Below are 18,200 nucleotides of genomic sequence, written 5' to 3' on the forward strand. Positions count from 1 at the left end.
AAAAATGACAAAGCCGTGTCTTCTGTCTTACGAAGCCGTCCGCTAAAAGCATATTTCTCGCCCTCCATCTTACAGCTGGCTGGCCGACAGGCAGACAAAGAGACACTACCGCAGTGTGAAAATATACTGACGTAGCTGGCTTCTCTGTGGCTGAGATTTAGTCTGTGTGTGTGTGTGTGTGTGTGTGTGTGTGTGTGTGTGTTGTGTGTGTGTGTGTGTGTGTTTTCCATGCTGTATGGATTGAAGTAAAATATGCATGCTGTGTTTTGGAGTGTGTTTGTGAGCACATGAGCAGATGCTTTATGCAATCTTACTTTGCAGCAAGTTCACGTAAAAACAGGAAGGTTTTCCTCTCCCTGGGGGTTAATATTCACAAGGGAAGCACAGGTCACATTCAGGCTCTGTTCTTATTGGTTGAATCCAACTCAGTGCGTCTACGTATGTGTGCATGTGTGTGCGTGTGTGTGTGTTTCAGGTGAATGGTGGGGATGGGCAGGTTCGAGCTTTAGTAATCTGAATTTTCAGCACCTCAATATTCACTCTTCTTTCCTTCCCCCTCTCCTCTCCTCTCCTCTCCTCTCCTCTCCTCAGACTATTCCACATTGTTGGTTGTAAATAAATTTGCAGTGCTAGAATTTTAATGACGATCTTTTTCTTCCCTACTGTCTGGTTACTGCCTAGATAGACACACAAAGGGAACTAAAAACACTGGTGTCTTTGTAGGGAAACAACACCCATTCAGGGAGAATACATTTAGACATTTACATAAAACCTCTCTCCACCCAACTGGTAATAATGATACCACTAATAAAACATAGCCATACCATCACAATATGAGGCATAAGGCAGACTGGATTCAGTTGTTTCTATAAGACATGATAATAGTGTGATTTCACTGTTTAGCTTCGTGTTAACTAACAATGCTAACGAGCTGTTTCACGATAAGTCACTAATACTGATACATTTCCCATCCAGCAGCAATGTATTTGACAAAAAACAATATAACGTGATAATTAACCAATTGATGCATTACAAAACCTGAATCCTACGACAACTACTGTATACACAGATCACAGTGGTGTTTTAAATGTGTGTGGTGCAGATGCTCACCTGTTTGAGGCAATTGCTAGCAGTTTCAACTGTCTGTGTGTCTGAGTGATGGAGGCCTGCAGAGGGCCGAGCCTTCACTGCTATTTCACACAGACAAAACACAAAGAACAGGTCAACAGCTAATCCTTAAAATCCCGTCCTAGTCAACTGAGGGTTAAATTAAAGAAACAGAAACTGAATTGCAGTGAAAAATGGTTAAAAAAAAAAAAAAAGTCACCCATCTATGGTGTAGAATGAAATTAGAAAGTAATTCAAAGTAGACAGGAGAGAAGGTGATGAGGAAGGAGAACAAAATCTAAGAAAGAGAGAGCAGAGACATGGTAGCACTTCACTGATCAACTTTCAACTTTGAGAACAGGAGCAACAGATGCAGTGGTGGTGCATTGTGGAGGGTATTAGGGCGAGGGACACCCCAAAATCTCCCCTGCTGCGAGTATGCGTTTGTTTGTGTGTGTGAGTGTGACAGCAGGGAGCAGCTCAGCGCAGGACGCTGCACGCAGCGAGGGGCCATTAGACATGGTGGGGTGACCCACATAAAAGACATACGCACACACACGCACGCACGCATGCACACACACCCACAACCACACACACACAAGCATGAAACTTTCCTTTTTACGGCCAATGTGCCATGATAACCATAAAGCCGGGATTCTTTAGCATTGGGTTTAGCATGGCCATTGTCACATGGTTCTCACAGTGTAGGATTTTGTAGGCGACTGCTGGTCCCATAAGCCTCAATATATTGAGCACAAATCCAACAAACTCTTTTCATTGATGAAACACATTCTTCCTGCTCAATTTTCTGAGTGGGAACTTTTTATTGTCTATGTCTTCCGCTGTACATTAGCTAATATTTCCATTCTGTTTATTCAAGTCTCAACACACATAAAAGGCTAATTTCTGCAATTCTGTCAGCAGTGAATGGTTTGTTGGTTATTTTATGGGGAGGAACAGTTTGTGGTGGGCTGAGAATATGGACCTTATTCCAACACATGCAATTAACTGGCAACAAACTACAGTCTCAATTAATAAAGGCCTCATTGACAACAGAAAACAGAAAATAGTTCATGAAACTCACAGGCACAATCTTCTTTTGCAAGGAACACTGAATTGCATTGGATTACATTACTGAATATTGCACAGGTGTTCCTGTAAGTGTGCTCACTCAAATCTTAGGGTCAAGTAAAACTGTTGGAAATTAAGTTTTCCAATTTCACTCTACATGTGCAGTAAGTTATTTGACTCAATAATGATCGTCACAGGCATTTTTGATGACACTTAGCAATCAATTAAGGTACATTTATTTTCAAAACCTTTTAAAACTAAGATTTCATCTCTCCAATCTTTCAATTTGCCTTCTACACAAGTGCAGCTGTCCCTGCAATCTGACTTCACGTGTAGTGTCTCTGCAGCATTTATTTACAGACAGTCCAGCTTTTTTTTATTAAAAAAATAAGAAACAACAAAAACTCCTATGTAAAAAGCACAACATTGTTGTCGAAATCAATACAGCCATTCTTCAAGAGCCATGGTGGGTCACAGTGCGTCCACAACAAACACCTGTGCTAGAAGAAAATCTGGAATTGTCTAACCACGAATATCATCAAATGCAATCAATATACAGCAGGCCTATTCAACTAGCTGCCTGCGGGCCAGCTCCAGCCCACGATCAATCCAGACTGGCCCGCCAATCAGCAAGTAAGTAAAATTTAAAAACAAAAATCACATTTTGCCACAATAAATCCTTCAAACCAGCAGAGCTTCTGTGCTGTCAGTTACAGTCAACCACAACATGCATTACTGAGGACAAAAGCCCTTCATTAGGCTACTTCTGCAAAGTAGCAAAAAGACTTTCTGAAAATGTGGCCCCCTGAAAAATATAGTTGAATTGCCCTAATATATTGATATTATTCAGAACCCAAATTAACCAATTTGGGATTGCTCCAATACTGTATACCATTTGTCACATGTTTCTGTATTTCACAGATGGTTTTAGTAGAACTAAACAGCTTTACTTCACTCAAAACTGAGACCAAAATAGGGACTCCTAGTGATGTAACTGTAAAGACATTAAATGCCATTTTAATTTTTCTTTTTAGTGAACGCTCAGCAAACCACAAATCAGAATCTGTGTTCATGTGTAAACAGCTATGAAGTTAAAAGCTGTGGAATATCTAGGCCTGTTATGTTTTGTTTTTAGGGAGCTTACCTTATTTTGTTTCATAAGCTAATAAAAAACAATACAAGAAATTATGTTTAACAAGGCCTTAAGTGCAAACCTGAAGTAACTTGTAAGTACTACTACTACTACAATGTAGGAATATCAGTTGTGGGTAGAGTGCAAAAGAAAATTTATACTTAGGCAAACATACAATTACTCCCATAAAAAAAGTAAAAGGGAAAATTATCATTTGAGGAACTTACTCAAGTAAAAGTAAAAAAAGTACCTGGTTACTTGTTGATAAAAAAAGAAGACGAAGAAGAAGCAGAGCAGAGTAGGTGGTTAATCAAACAGTTCAGCAATAGCACACGAGAAGGAGTGAGGTCAAATGCTGATACTCAGTAAAACAGTCCGACCAAAAGTGAGATATTGCTTTCCTACAACAGTTGTACAAGCACCATTAATTAGTTAACAGTAATGAGGAACAACAGATAGAAATTTGTTTGAAATTTAGAATTTGTTTGTTTATGTAGTCAACTGGGCTGCACTGTTGCCAAGCAACACAAATATTCCTGCATTATCCTGCTACTTAGATTACGTCCACATGTTACCACAGGTCTGCTACTTTGACTCATGTACGTGTTTATTGTGCAACCAGTGAAATGAGGGTCTGTTAACAGTCGCCTAAGTGGCATGTGTGAGTGAGCAGCTTGGTCAGACAGTACGTTGCATCACTGACTGATGTCATCTGAGAACACCTGGAGGTTTTCAGTGAAGTGTCCTTCTTTTCCTCCCTTTGTCCTCATCCGACAACTATTCATAATTTAACTGGTAAATTGGTTCAATTTTGTGGTGCAAAGTTTGTTCAACAACTGTAAATGTAAAGTGCACAATCTGGCACAACCTTGGTCATTTGTATATCGTGTATATCTTGATTATATAGTTCTGTACATTTATTCACACCATACATAGAGCACCAAGCACAGTGATAGTGATGATTAACGTAACCATTTGTTCATGCATGTACAGATGGAGCTATTTCTTTGAACAACAGTACTCTCATTTTAGTGTGGAGCATCAGATTGGATTGAGGAATGGACCTGCTGATTAATTTACCAGTTAAAAATGAAAGGCATAAAATACAAATGTAGGGAATTAAAAAGTAGGTTACTGGTTCAAGAATATGCTTGAGTAAAAAGTAGAGGTACAGTTCAAACAAACTAACATGAATTGTATTTGGTAGATATAGGAAACTCTGTCTGACCCCCAGTAATCTGTTTATTTGTTTATCTGTAACAGATTGCTGCCCTTATAACAATCTATTAATGCAAATCAGGTCTGTCTTCATCCATATAGCCCAATATCACAAATTTGCCTCATGGGGCCTCAAAATCTGCACACCATCCACCTCCCTCTATCATAAGACCTGCAAGTATCTGCAGTATATAAACAGTATGTGGCATACTTTCTGTATGACAAGGCTAATTATTTGACTAAGCTGAGGCAGCATCAGGTTCTCCAGTAACTCCAACACAATGTTTTGTTCTGTAATAAATCTTGAGCCATGTCTTTTTTCTCTCAGATAATTACAATTTGGCTGCACAGCTCTACTTCCTCACAGTGCTTCACAGCAGACAGATTGTTGAGTTGGTGAGTTGGCCTGCAGTTCTGAAACTCTCCTTCTTTCATTATCCTTATCTCTCCATATCTCTCTCTCCTGCCCCCACAACACACACACACACACACACACACACACACACACACACACACACACATATACATTGCCAGAGGGATTTGCAGCAGCTAGGCAGAGTATGTGTGTGTGTGTGTCTGTGTGTGTATGTGCACATGCACAGCAGGGAGTTGCCAATTACAGCAGTGATTAAAACCCAGCAGTGTGGAAAGAGAGAGTGTGAGAGAGAGGGTGAGAGAGGGAGAGAGAGGGAAGGAGAAAAAGAAAGGGATATGGAAAAGACAGACAGACAGAGCTACAATGAACACAAACATGTTCCTACACATGCAGCCTTTTCCATAACAGAATTGCACTTGTGATATGTGTGGACAGCATGAGAAATTTTGGAAATGGGCTTTTTTCGGCAATTACATAGGTAAAGCCCAAGTAGGATCTCTATAAACATTAGTGCATTAGCATCAAAATACCCACCATCATTATTGTAAGTAGGATAATACCAGATAATCACAAAGTGAACTTTGACAGGAAAAAAGAGTCCATTGAAGCCCACTCTGACTACAGCAGCTACCTCTACTTAACAACATTATGCATTTTGTATGTGAAGCTTAGAGATATACATAAAGGAAGACATGGCATGGGATTAATGTAAATTTATGCATACTTGACTATCCTTTCCTCTCTTGCTGGTACAGTCACACAGAACCAAACACGTTGAGCTCAGCCCCAAAATCGCAACCTCTTGTCCTTTGCATTTCCAGCTTCTCTCTCATATAGCTCTGACCCCCTCACCTGCCTTTTACCATTTAAAATGAACTTTACTTGGCTCATGTATCACAATGAATCAAGAGAAAGAGTGAATGGAGAGAAAGAACAGTGAGAGAGGAAGAATAACAACAAGGGCATGGCACCAATGTATCGTTAGGATATATCCGTGGGTCTTTTTATTGATAAAATATGTCACATTTGACGGCACAGACAGGCAGGAAAACAGGTTAGTAAACAGTAGAAAGCAGCATGGAGGCCAGTGAAAATGATATGGTGGTTTCTTCTTTTTGAATATCTCTTAATTCAGTCTCTCTTCCAGACTCGGTGCAGACTAATTTGTAATCATCTTCGAGCACTGCCTGAACAGAGATGGATACTATTTTGTGGTGGTGCGTCTATGCATCTCACTGGTAGAGCGGCTAAAATTACTGCATTCATGTGTGTGATGTAGAGACGATAAATACATGTAAACAATACATGTAACCACTGCAGCCAGATATTAGTGGATGTTAGTGGATTTTTTTGTGCAGTGGGAAAGGGGCTCTAGATGCATCGCAACACGGATGTGGAAGATTAGGCATCGGCTGACAAAAATCAAAACCTATTTTCTAAAAGTTCATATCGTAAAGGTATCTGAACCAAAAAGACAGAACTGAACTGCAACGGCTGTGCAGCACTCGGTCAGTCAGTCCGACATGTCCGACAGTCTACAGAACGGACATGCAAGAGTTAACTTGTAATTCATCAAACTGCAGTGGTTGCAAGCATGTTTTAATTTAATATCTATATCATAACATTTGTGAGACAAACATAAAGTATATTGTGAATACTTTCTACGCCATCATCCAGAGACTATTGGTAATGAAGCAGAGCAACAACTGTTCGTATGATATCCTTCAAAGAATCACCCTACGATTGATGTTACGCACTTAATGTATACTGAGTTATACTGAATGTACAAATACTTTTACTAAGGAAAATAATTGTGGTTGGGCACTGTTAGGTTAGGTAGGAAAGGAAAGTAACTGAGGTTTGGTTTAGGAAAAGAGACATGGAGATGATAAAATGACTTAAAGTTTACATGTTTCAAACTCCGGTCTCCTGTAGAAAGTCCTGCGTTTTATGAGGTATCTGTACCACCCCAACCTGCCTCCTTACGTGGACCACTTCATCTCCCCTCAGCACTCTGGACACAACATTGAAGCCTTCCCATATAAATGGATAATACACAAATTACTAGCTCATGAGTGCGTAGAATATGTACACATTGTGGTGCATTACTTTTGTACGAAGAGTGCACGAGAACTACAAACACACACGACACTTAAACAACTTAAATCAATTCTGTGGTGAAGAAAATAACTCTATACTCAGTCTGTTTCACCTCAAAAACCTTGCACCTGCTCAGCGCCTTGGCTCTCACCAGAGCCAACGGTGCAGCAGAAAGGCTGCACTCCGCTGCTGGAGCCATAACATTATATCAACACAGCAGAGAACGCCACCTCTCCCTCATTTTGTTATTCTCATTCTCATTCATTCTGTTAACTTTTGTAAATAAAAAGATTGTGAACCATTTATCTTAATTGCCAGTTTTGTTCCACATTGTATTTCAATGGAATGAGGACACCAATGAATGGTTTGGCACACAATATAGTCTACTGGAGCAAGAGACTGAACATTGTGCCCCCTTTGCGAATCATTCAATTGAGAATCGATTTTGAATCGAATAAGACATCAAAGAATTGCAACAGAACTGAACTGTGATATTCACAAAAACTCCACTTGCTGCGGGAAGAGGAGAGAGGCGTAAGGATGTGAGAGGAAGGGTTTGAGAGAGAGAGAATATTAAAAGGAAAAGAAAGCAAATAAGTGAGGTAGGATAAAGGGCAGGAGACAGTAGAGAACGGATATATGGACGACAAGATCAAAAGATGGAGTACCACGCATACAGCACTAATGATTAAATGATCAAATTCTGATTGCCTATTAATTTTACAGTTATCACGGGTAGAAATATATGTTAATCATAGTAAACAGAATAAAATGTATGTAATGTGAGTCTATGCTTATAAGCTATAGGTGAACTGCTCCTAGTGTTAGTATTCTTTACCAGTATCACTAGTGTTGAGGCACAAACATGATGCCTCATTCATTCACTATGGTAAAGGTTAAGGCTTTTCTCACTGACATCACAGGTTAAGAGTATATGTCTTTTTTGTGTTTTTGTGTATGTGTCCTTTTTTAGCTTTAAGAAACCTATTTCATGTTCACAATGACAATCCATATATTATTCCTCTATATATTCCTACGACGGAGCCCAGTAACCTTTAAATGATGTAGTCACAGTGGTGTCACATCCAAATGGAACAAATCAATCACCAGTTTACTCTGTGCAGCATTGGAAAGATAGAAATTTCACGTTTCCTCAACTCATGATGTTAAGTCACGTGCCGCATTTGTGTCATGTCAGATTTACCATAAATACAGGCTCCCTACTGAGAAGAACCATTTACGCCAGCCTCCTGGTGTACTTACAAGCAAGAGCTGAGGTATTTTTGTAGGAACAGAAATTTCTTTGCATCACAAATTGAAAACATGCCATGACATAGGATGTAAACACTGAAATAAATCCACTAATGTTGAACGTCAAGTGAATAAAACTATTATTCACATTGACAGGAAGACAATAGTTAGACAAAAGCAGGAACATCTGTTGCAGTTTTTAAATTCCTTGATTTTATTTTTGGTGGATTTTAAATGACCAAATTAAAATTCTAATCAGAACAAGTTGAACATGTAATTCAGATCTTGAAAGTAATACTGTAAACGAAAACACAAAATCCAAGACCTATTTCAACAAATGTAAGCGATGTGCTTCTACATTAATCTGTCTGTGATGCAAAGATTTCAGAATATTTTAAAAGCAGTGTACTAGAGTGAGTTACTGTAATGCCTCTGTTTTTGGTGGTAACTGGAAATGTAACTATATTAATTACGTTTTCAAATGTATGCAATAACAATTACTAAAACTTAAAAGAGAAATGAATGAGGTGATTCAATCAATCAATCAGTCCGCATTAGACTGTCACTCCATAAAGTGGCGGCATTTCAGTAAATTTGTTTTCGGGTAAACATGGACATGATTTTTCCTCCTCAAGTTCAAGGACAAAAATATTGTGGTTAGTTGTAGTTTATGTGCATGTGTGAGTACTTTATCCGCATCACAGGTGTTGCCATAGACCAGTACTGACGATAACCAAGATATTTAAAAATGAAATACTGATGTGTTAATAATACACATATGATAATATTATGAAAATTATCAGCACCTCTTGAATAATTTCTGTTTCTCTCCATAATCACTCTCTCTATGCCATTTGTTTTTTTCACTCTTCTTTAAGAGTAAATGCACTTTTTTTTTTACACTTTTGTATAGTTATGGATACAAACTCTCTCCACTCCTCCCTACCCCCAACTCATATTTTAAGTTTAGTTAAAAACAGAGACGAAACACAAAATTAAGGGGAAATTTGCATATTTATTATTATTTAAAATTTTCTTTTATAGGTATCACATTAACATTATTAATTTAAACTTTTTGCCCATGATAATTGGAAGAGAAAATCTGATTATTTGGGCCAACACTTATCCACATCAAAGAGTCATAACTTTAATTTTATGAGGCACCTAGTGAAGCAACACCAATCAAAGCTAAACTAAGCTAATTTTTTATCATCATCATTGTCATGGGCATCGTCATCATCATCGTCATCACCATCATCAATACATTTTTCAGTTGTCTTGTACCAAACTGTGCTACGGCAACACTGATTGAATATAGTTATGGGAACATTAATAAGAGAATTGAAGCAGATATTTAAAAGTAATGCAAAGTTACTTTCCACGGTAACTTACAACTAGTAGTTATAATTCATTACTAATTTTCAGTAACTTGCACAACACTGGTTTAAACAGTCATATGTTACATTTATTTTAAGAGACGAGCTAGGTGGTCATTTCAAATACACTGCAAGGGATAAGAATGAAAAGGACAATGTGGCAAAAATCGACACATGATTACTTGTGATTCCTTGCCTCTGCATGGCTGGCTGCTGTTAAATTTGGATTACAGGTTAAAGCACTGTTAAGCCTTTACTTCAACATTTTCACTGTTCAGGTGTGTGTTTATTCATAATCTTTAGAAGTTGGTGAAACCTGAAAATGGAACTTGTAATCCTTTAAAATAATAATATTTTTCTTTAGAAAAGATCAAAAGTAAATGTACAAGGTTTTTTGGACGAGCGGCTAAGTGAGCAATCATTTGATGCCTTGCTAATGGACACTTCAACAGATCATTAATAGCCAAATCGGCTGTTTTGGGTATTGATTGTCTGAAGGAAAACTTTGTCAATGTTTACCCGTCAAACACGACAGTATTGTCCATCAGAAGGACAAAGAATGGTGCGCGAAGACTTTTTTTAACACAAATTTGATATTTTGTACCTCAAAGCTGAATCAAAATTCCTTGATTTATTTTATTCATCATATCGAAAGCCAGGCAGACTCTTTCTAATGAAGCCAGCGGACAGTTTGATGTTTGTGTGTGTATGTTTGGTGTGTATGTGTGTCTGCAGAGTGGCAGGTGAGTGAGCTATCTGCAGTGCTCACACACTCACCCCCTGCTGTGTTTAATCAATACCATTCTGAATTCCAGCCTTCACACATGCACTCACGCAAAAAACACACACACACATACACGCATGCATGCACGCACACGCACACGCACACGCACACACACACACACACACACACACGCACACACAATATCTTTCTGTAGGACACCAAGGGAATAGTAAGTATGAGCAAATTCACACTCCTCCTCTGTGTATAAACAGTGCACACACATTACTCACACACACACACGAAGGGTGAATGTGTGTATTTTCTTGTGGGTGTGTGTGTGTGTCCATAACGGGTGGGGCTAATTAATTCTAGTCCATCTTGTCCACTGGGAGGAGAGGAATATGAAGATTGAACAAGAGATGGATGTGTGTATGTGTGTGTGTGTGTGTGTGTGTGTGTAAGGCAGCTTTTCAAGAGGATTCAGAGCAGTGATCAGATCGATTCAAGTTCACCAAGGATGGGGAGTAGAGGGGGGCGGACAAGAGCAAAAGACAATAAAAGAACGAGAACATGTTTCCTTCATAACATTAATAATCGAATAATAAACACTTGTTTTCACTTCTTTATTAATTGTTTTTCATTAACATTTAACTTCAACAAGATAAGTTTAAAGGCCACAATCCAGCACACTTTACCCTGGCCTACTGAGAAGCTTTTGAGGACTATTTGAAGGTTAAATGAATTGCTCAAAGGCACTTGGCCAGTTAGTTGTTTAGGGAAAAAGGACTTGTTCATTCAACTTTCCCTCCTATATATTCCCATCCACTCCTGGGATTGAAATAACAGCTGTTTCCCTAAACCCCACCTGAAAACATTTTGAACCCCAAGGCCCAAGAAACTTGATTCAATATTTAATTATATTGCTAAAAGTTAATATTTTGGAAAAGAAAGCCTGATAAGCCTGATTTTTTTTGGTGAATTTGAACGTGTGGTTCATAGGAACCGGGAGGTCATTGTAAAGGTCACTGAACACTATTAGTTGTTTTCTGTATCATCTGTACAGTATTTCTGCATTTTTGTACAGTGTCAGGAAGCATGTGAAAGTGAGGGTTGTGTTGTGCAACAAAGGTCATGAGCTGTGTTTTTATGGGAGAAACCACTAAGCATATAGGAAGTCAAGCCTCACCACTGTTTCTGCTTCCTCGTATCTTTTTAATCTTGTGGGTATTTTATATTGTGGTCAATTCTTATCCAGAACATTTGTGGGTTTTGCCTTTTAACATTTTTTTGTGTTCTTGTTTAATTGACCTTTGTAAAGGCTGCAGCATGCCAATTTTTCATCATGCTCGTGACTGTATTTTGCTATGCAACAGCCTGTGATGCTGTAACAAAATGTAGTTTGGGGCACAAAAAAAACCCCAAGAATAATTAAATGGACCAGTTTCACAGAGTTGGCTTCAGATAAGTGAATACAGCTAATCATACCTAAAATTAAATCACAGTATGGGAAACATTAACCATTCTAAATCTAACAGTATAAAAACATCCAATTTGGGGTGTTTTTGATAGTGAATCACATTTTTTTTTACAAAAACCATTGTGTAATTGGAAGGTATGTAAACACATATTCATATCCTGAATTTTATTACACAGTGAAATGTTATGTTAAAAGAGGTTTTACAATAAAAAATATCTAATTTTCGCCTAATTATTGCTGAAGATGGAGTAATTATATTACTTTTTCAGACATAATTAGAAAGCAGTGGGTTGCAATCAATTAATATGCCAACTAAAAATCCAGGGCAGAGGTGTGTAGCTTTGTGAGTGTAAATCTGACTCACACGCTATTTACGAGTTGTTTCGAAGCCTCCCCATCCCAACTCCTCCCGCCTATCTCCACTGTGTAAAAATAACCGTAGTTAGAAAAATCTAGAAATGGGCCGCTTTGAGATGGAGGATAATTAAGGGGAATATGGAGCCAGTGTTTTTACCAGTCGCACTTTTCCTCTCCTTTCCCCACTCTGTTGCTGTCCCTCCTGACACCTTGCTCCCCCCTTTACACACACCCTTCCTAAAGCCCACCTCTCACACACACACACACACACTACCACCACCACCAACCAGCTCCCCTGCTGTGAGAGCAAACACTCATCGCACATGATCACCATGACGATATGGAAATATGAATTATGCATAAAGGCAGCCTCGCCTCGGCTGTGGGTACAAAGCCGTGTGGGTGATATTCTCCTTTCAAATGATATGGGAAATATCCCCTTAGTATTAATAATATAATAATCTATTCTACCGTATTATTCTGTTCTGCATTACTGTCTCAGAGAGTTGTGATTTTCTAGGTGTTTTACACATTTAAAACTCCTGTACGCACCAAACACAGAGCCATTAACAAATTTAATTCAGAAAACATTTGTGCATTGTGTGCTCAATATTAAAAATTTGCATAAATGATGAAACACGGTATTCATACTCCGAGCCTAATCGCAGAAACACAAAACAAACTCTACCGCAGTACCGCTCTTTAACAAACTGCAGTGGGGGTGGATGTTATTATAATTTGCTGACTTTGCTTTTCTTAATGTTCTTCATTGTGTCACTCCAAGGTCACGCTGCAATTAAACATCCACACAAAGAGAGTGCATAATAGGCATGCAAAAATGTAACACAATGTCAATATGATGTCTATTGTTTATTAAATTGAGTCCAAATTGTATTACAGGAAGCCATTTCATCAGCTCAGTATTCAAGGGATCTTGACAGGGTGACAGAATGAAGCAGCTCTCTGCGTCTAAACCCTGGCAAGAGACATCTATCTAACAGACTGGCTATTATTAGATATTTGTCTAATACAAATTTGACATTGAGATTATTGAAGTAGCAACAGCCCCAGTGTTGACAGACAGACAAAAAAAGGTGTCTGGCTATATTTGCCAAGAAATAGCTGTTCCTGGAAGTGAAAATACAACAGAAGAGGCCCAGAGAGGCTCTGAAACACGGGGAATCTGTACTGTACGACAGGCGCCGTGAAACATAGTTGACTGGAGGGTTACATTATGGCTCCATGCAGCTTCTATATAGTTGGTATTATAGGTGAGCCGATGGGCAGAACAGCCTGTGGGCATAATGGTATAAATAAAAGGCTCACAACGACTCTAACAGGGAAACAAAAGCTGTTCTATTTTACTTGGCAGCATCCAGCCATATTATAATTGTAGAAAAATAAATCACATTAGATTTTGGCTGACATTTTTTTCCCAGTCACCCTGCAGGCAAAGAAAAATGACCACATTACTTCAGTTCATCTTTGTTAATGATACAAAAGAACAGATCTAATAATTTATGCTTTCTGCAAGTAACTGCTCTCATCACAGTCTAATATTATTAATGATTATTTACACTGTCTTCTAAAATACCTTGTCAGAGTTCTTGCAAATATTTGCAGCCAGTAAAACATATACCACTGACATAAAGTGACACTTTTTTTCCAAGGCAATTCTAAGGTTGGATGTGGGTAACTCTTAATGTTGAAAGCTTTTTAGATCATCAACCAGGAAGAACACGGCCTTCCTGCACACTGGCTGTAAATTAAACTACTGTGAGCTGTAATGTTAATAATATCTTGATATGTACACAGGCTGAATTACGTTCCATCTATGTTGTTTTAGAATATGGGGAATTTAAAGAAAGCTGTACAGCTACATGGCTGATAAATATGGGTTTATAAAACTGGTTTATAACATGATAAATCTATACTGTTAAAAAGCTTATTCTATGAAAAATAAAATCAAAATAGAAACACAGTAACATTTATTTTGAAGTGTAGATTATTTTAAGTGTAAAAAAAAAAGCTGCGTGAAAACGGGTTGATGTCAAACTACTTACATTTTCATGTGGCTGCAAAGACAATTATACAGTCCTTGTCAGTTAGGATAAAGAGGTGCTGTTTTGTCATACTATATACAATAGTTTGAACATGATATTTACTGTTGTGAAATGCTCACCACATTTTAAACACAGCATATACACTACGGGGTACTCAATATTTCAACATGTCAGTTTTATTCAATAATACATAGTTTTAGTTAATAAATCACTATATTCAGTGTATTTTTAAAGTTGAAATATTAATATTATTATACATTTCTCATTATAATAGATTAATCTCACTCAAAATTAATTTTAAATGTAATTGTTTAAATTGTCAAATGATGCAAACATATTAGTATAATGTCCTAGTTTTCATGCAATACATCTGAATTGATTTGGCATTTCCAGCATGTTTTTCAGCATGTGTTTGTGTATAAAAGTGTGGCATTACCACTTATTTGATGTTCTCGGGCCTTAATGCTATACGTTAATGGTATGAGCAGACCTAATTATTGACTCAGTGCAGCAGAGTTTAGCTACACACTAAACAGAGATGACAGAAGTGTGTGCATGTGCGGATGCGCTCGCGTGTAGGTGTCACTTGGGTAGGTGCAATGGTGCTGACGTTCCCATAACTGTCTGCTGACACCTCCTCAGTATGTAAGAACCATCTCTCACACTGCATTATTTAAAGGTAGAGACGCAGACAGGAGGGGAGGGAGAGGGGACGAGAAGAGAGAAGGGGAGGGAGAGATTCAGGTATCCTTCAACAACATACAGTATCTCTACAATGCGTCTGAGTTAGAAAACCACTGCAAAACTTGACTAATTACAGCACTCTCTATCCCCCCCTCTCTTTCTCTGTCTCTTTTTCTTCATTTCCCATGTGCTTTCTCTCCTCTCCCCTCTACTGTTTCTATTCCTTCCTCCACCACATCTCTTCCCTCCCCTCTCTCCCTGCCTCCCTCCCTCCTGCTAGAGCTAACAACTTGCCAGAAGAAATATGATTAGCACAGCGGAGAGCTGAGAACCACAGTTTGCTGGAGAAGTGACACATCCTGGCAGTATTCCCCAACTGCACGGTGCTGAGAGGAAAGGTGAGACAGAGAGGCAGGGTGTGACTACAATAATACCAGGGCAGCACAGCGGCTCAGTGGTTAGCTCATTTAGTGAGTTTAAGTGTGGAGTTTGCATGATCCCCCCTTGCGTTCGCCTGTATATTCTCCCACAGCCCAAACACACACAGGTCATGGGGACCAGAGAGTCTAAATTGCCCCTGAGTGAGACTGTTTGTCTATCCATATTCACCATATGATGCACTGTCGACCTGCTTTCGGAGCTTCCCTGTCCTTTGCTAAGTGCATGCTGGGAAAGGCTCTCGTCCCTGCCCCCCTCCACTGAGACCATGAATAGCAATAAGTCGGACTTAAAGAGTCAGGAATCACAATTATTTGTCAACCTGCGCAGTGAAAAAAGGTATATAAACGTGTTAAGCAGCGAATTCTGAAATATACACACATTTTAGAGATAATGCAGGTGACAAAATACTATTAAAATAACCAAAAGCAATGTTTCTAATTTCCCCTCCGCAGTAAATATTGAATGATAACATTAAATACTGCAATCATACCCCATCACAACTTTGTCGTTATGGTTTTTATGGCTCCACCTAAAATACTGTGAACGTAGTTCCGGGCGTCATTCATTGGTTAGCATTCATGCAACGCACACTCCCACTATTCTCCTCACATAACCCCTGTCCATATTTAAATTTGAACAGGGGAACACATCGTGAGCACAGCTCCGAATTTCATCTCAGACTGTTTAACTAAGCTGCACACTGCAGTAACAAATAGAAAAGAGCAAGACAAACAACAATTAAATATGCTAAAAGAAATATTTACAAAGACTGACCTTTCACCCAAGAGGTAAAAAAAACCCCACAAAACTGTTACTGGGAAAATAATCATAGAAAATTGGCTTAGAATCTAATCAGCAGTTCAGTGACCACCGAGAACGATGTTAAATTAAAGACTAATTGGAGGGCTGATACTACTGAATCTTTGACAAAGCACAACGCAGAAACTATACTGGATATGAAAGAAAACAAATATTGACAGCGACATTATAATCAACTCGTGATGCAATAAGAAGTCATAACTTCAAATAACTTCAATATAACTTTAGAAAAGTCCGCCTTCAGAAGAAGATTGACTATTTCTATATGAGATAAAAAGAAAGAAAGACAGACAAAGAATGGCAGGGAGCGAAGGAGAGAGACAGAGACTTAGAGAGAATGAGGGAATGCGGGAAAAGACAAGAGGGAGGGAGAGCGAAGAGGTTTTAGGCCGATGTGAAAGCCACCAGGTCACAGAGGTTCCCTTTGAATTTAGAACAAACCACAAACAGTGAATGTCTACTCCAAAAGGCTGAATGACTGATTATAATGGCTGCCTGTTTCGATCTCATCCAGTCAGCCTCTCAGCACTGCTTTCTTAAGACTGCTGTGACTGGGGAGCTAACATGTGGGCAGGCCTACCATTCACAGTTACAATTTGGGCATTTAGCTGACGCCCTTGTCCAAAGCGACTAACAATAAGAGCAGCAGTAGAAACGGCTATAGTGTCTGTGAGTCCTGTGATCCTCAGCAGCCTGATGGTAAACACACAATGTGAAGAACTTCAGGACAGGTGCAGTGCCAAAACAAGCGAAAAGAGACAACAAGACAACAAAACAATGCAGAAGTATGTATCAGCATGTCCCATGAATAGAAAAACCACAGTAATATTGCCTTTAAACACTGTGTCAATATAGCTTCTTTATTTTAATTCCAAATAAACTGATCTTATAAACACCACAGCCACGCTAGAAAGCTCTGATTGACAGTACGGGTTAAACAGTGACTTTAATTCAAATTTTACAGCTATAGTAAATTATCCGATTCCTGACAAATAATTAGAGATATTAACAGAATTCTGGGCCTCCTACTGCACCAGGTTGTGGTGGTGTAGCATGCATTCATGCACTGGTTTTGCCTGTGTTTTTACATACAGAGTGATATTTGCAGTTTTAGTAAAACATACTAATCAGATTTCACAGAATAATATTAGTCCAAGAAATAAGATGGCATAAGAGGCAGTAAGGGGACAGGCCAAAAGAGACTGCTTTCTCTCAAGCTAGCAATTAGAAAATAAAGACACTTACAGTGAAGGTTATGTCAAGGTCGAGCTGCATTAACACGGAGCACTCATCGTAATCTCCTCATCATTTTGAGTGTGAACTCGATCTTTAAACATCAAGAACACAATCAGTGCAAAAGTCATTCGTAATATGAAGCATCTGAGGTTGCTAATATTCTGCACTTATGTGTGACAGTACAAACCTAAGGGTCTTTGCAGCGACTGTATCACTTATTACTTTCTGCCAGTCCATTATACAATAATCACTCTGAACTGAGCTGCTTGAAAACAGACAGATCAGATGCCATCAATCTTCTCATTGCACTGAATACAAAACTGGTGATCCGTGTGTGTCCGTTTTAATTTTCATGTTTTTAATTCTGTTGTGTCGATGGCTGCCTGTCATGATATATAAAGTATATGTACACTAATATGGAGCGATGCAGTCTCACAGCACAATATAGATATGAGACACCTAACTCACTGCAATAACCTCACTAAAACTCTGCATCACACACACACACAGAAAAAACTGCCAGCCATCTGCCAGTAAACACAAAAAATAATCACTTGGATGTGATGAGGAACATCTTCTCATCATCAACAAATTCATAAAGAGACATTCATGTACAAACCCTGCAAATAAATAGAAAACTAGTGAAAACCAGATTAGCTGTCAGTGCACCAGAATAATACTTTAACCACAGTTGCAAAGAATTTTCTAGGTAAAATAAACAATACATTTCTTTTCTCTTCCTTTTTTTCTGCATAAATGTCAAATATT

This window comes from Plectropomus leopardus, chromosome 7 (assembly GCF_008729295.1).
Source record: "Plectropomus leopardus isolate mb chromosome 7, YSFRI_Pleo_2.0, whole genome shotgun sequence".
NCBI lineage: Eukaryota > Metazoa > Chordata > Actinopteri > Perciformes > Serranidae > Plectropomus > Plectropomus leopardus.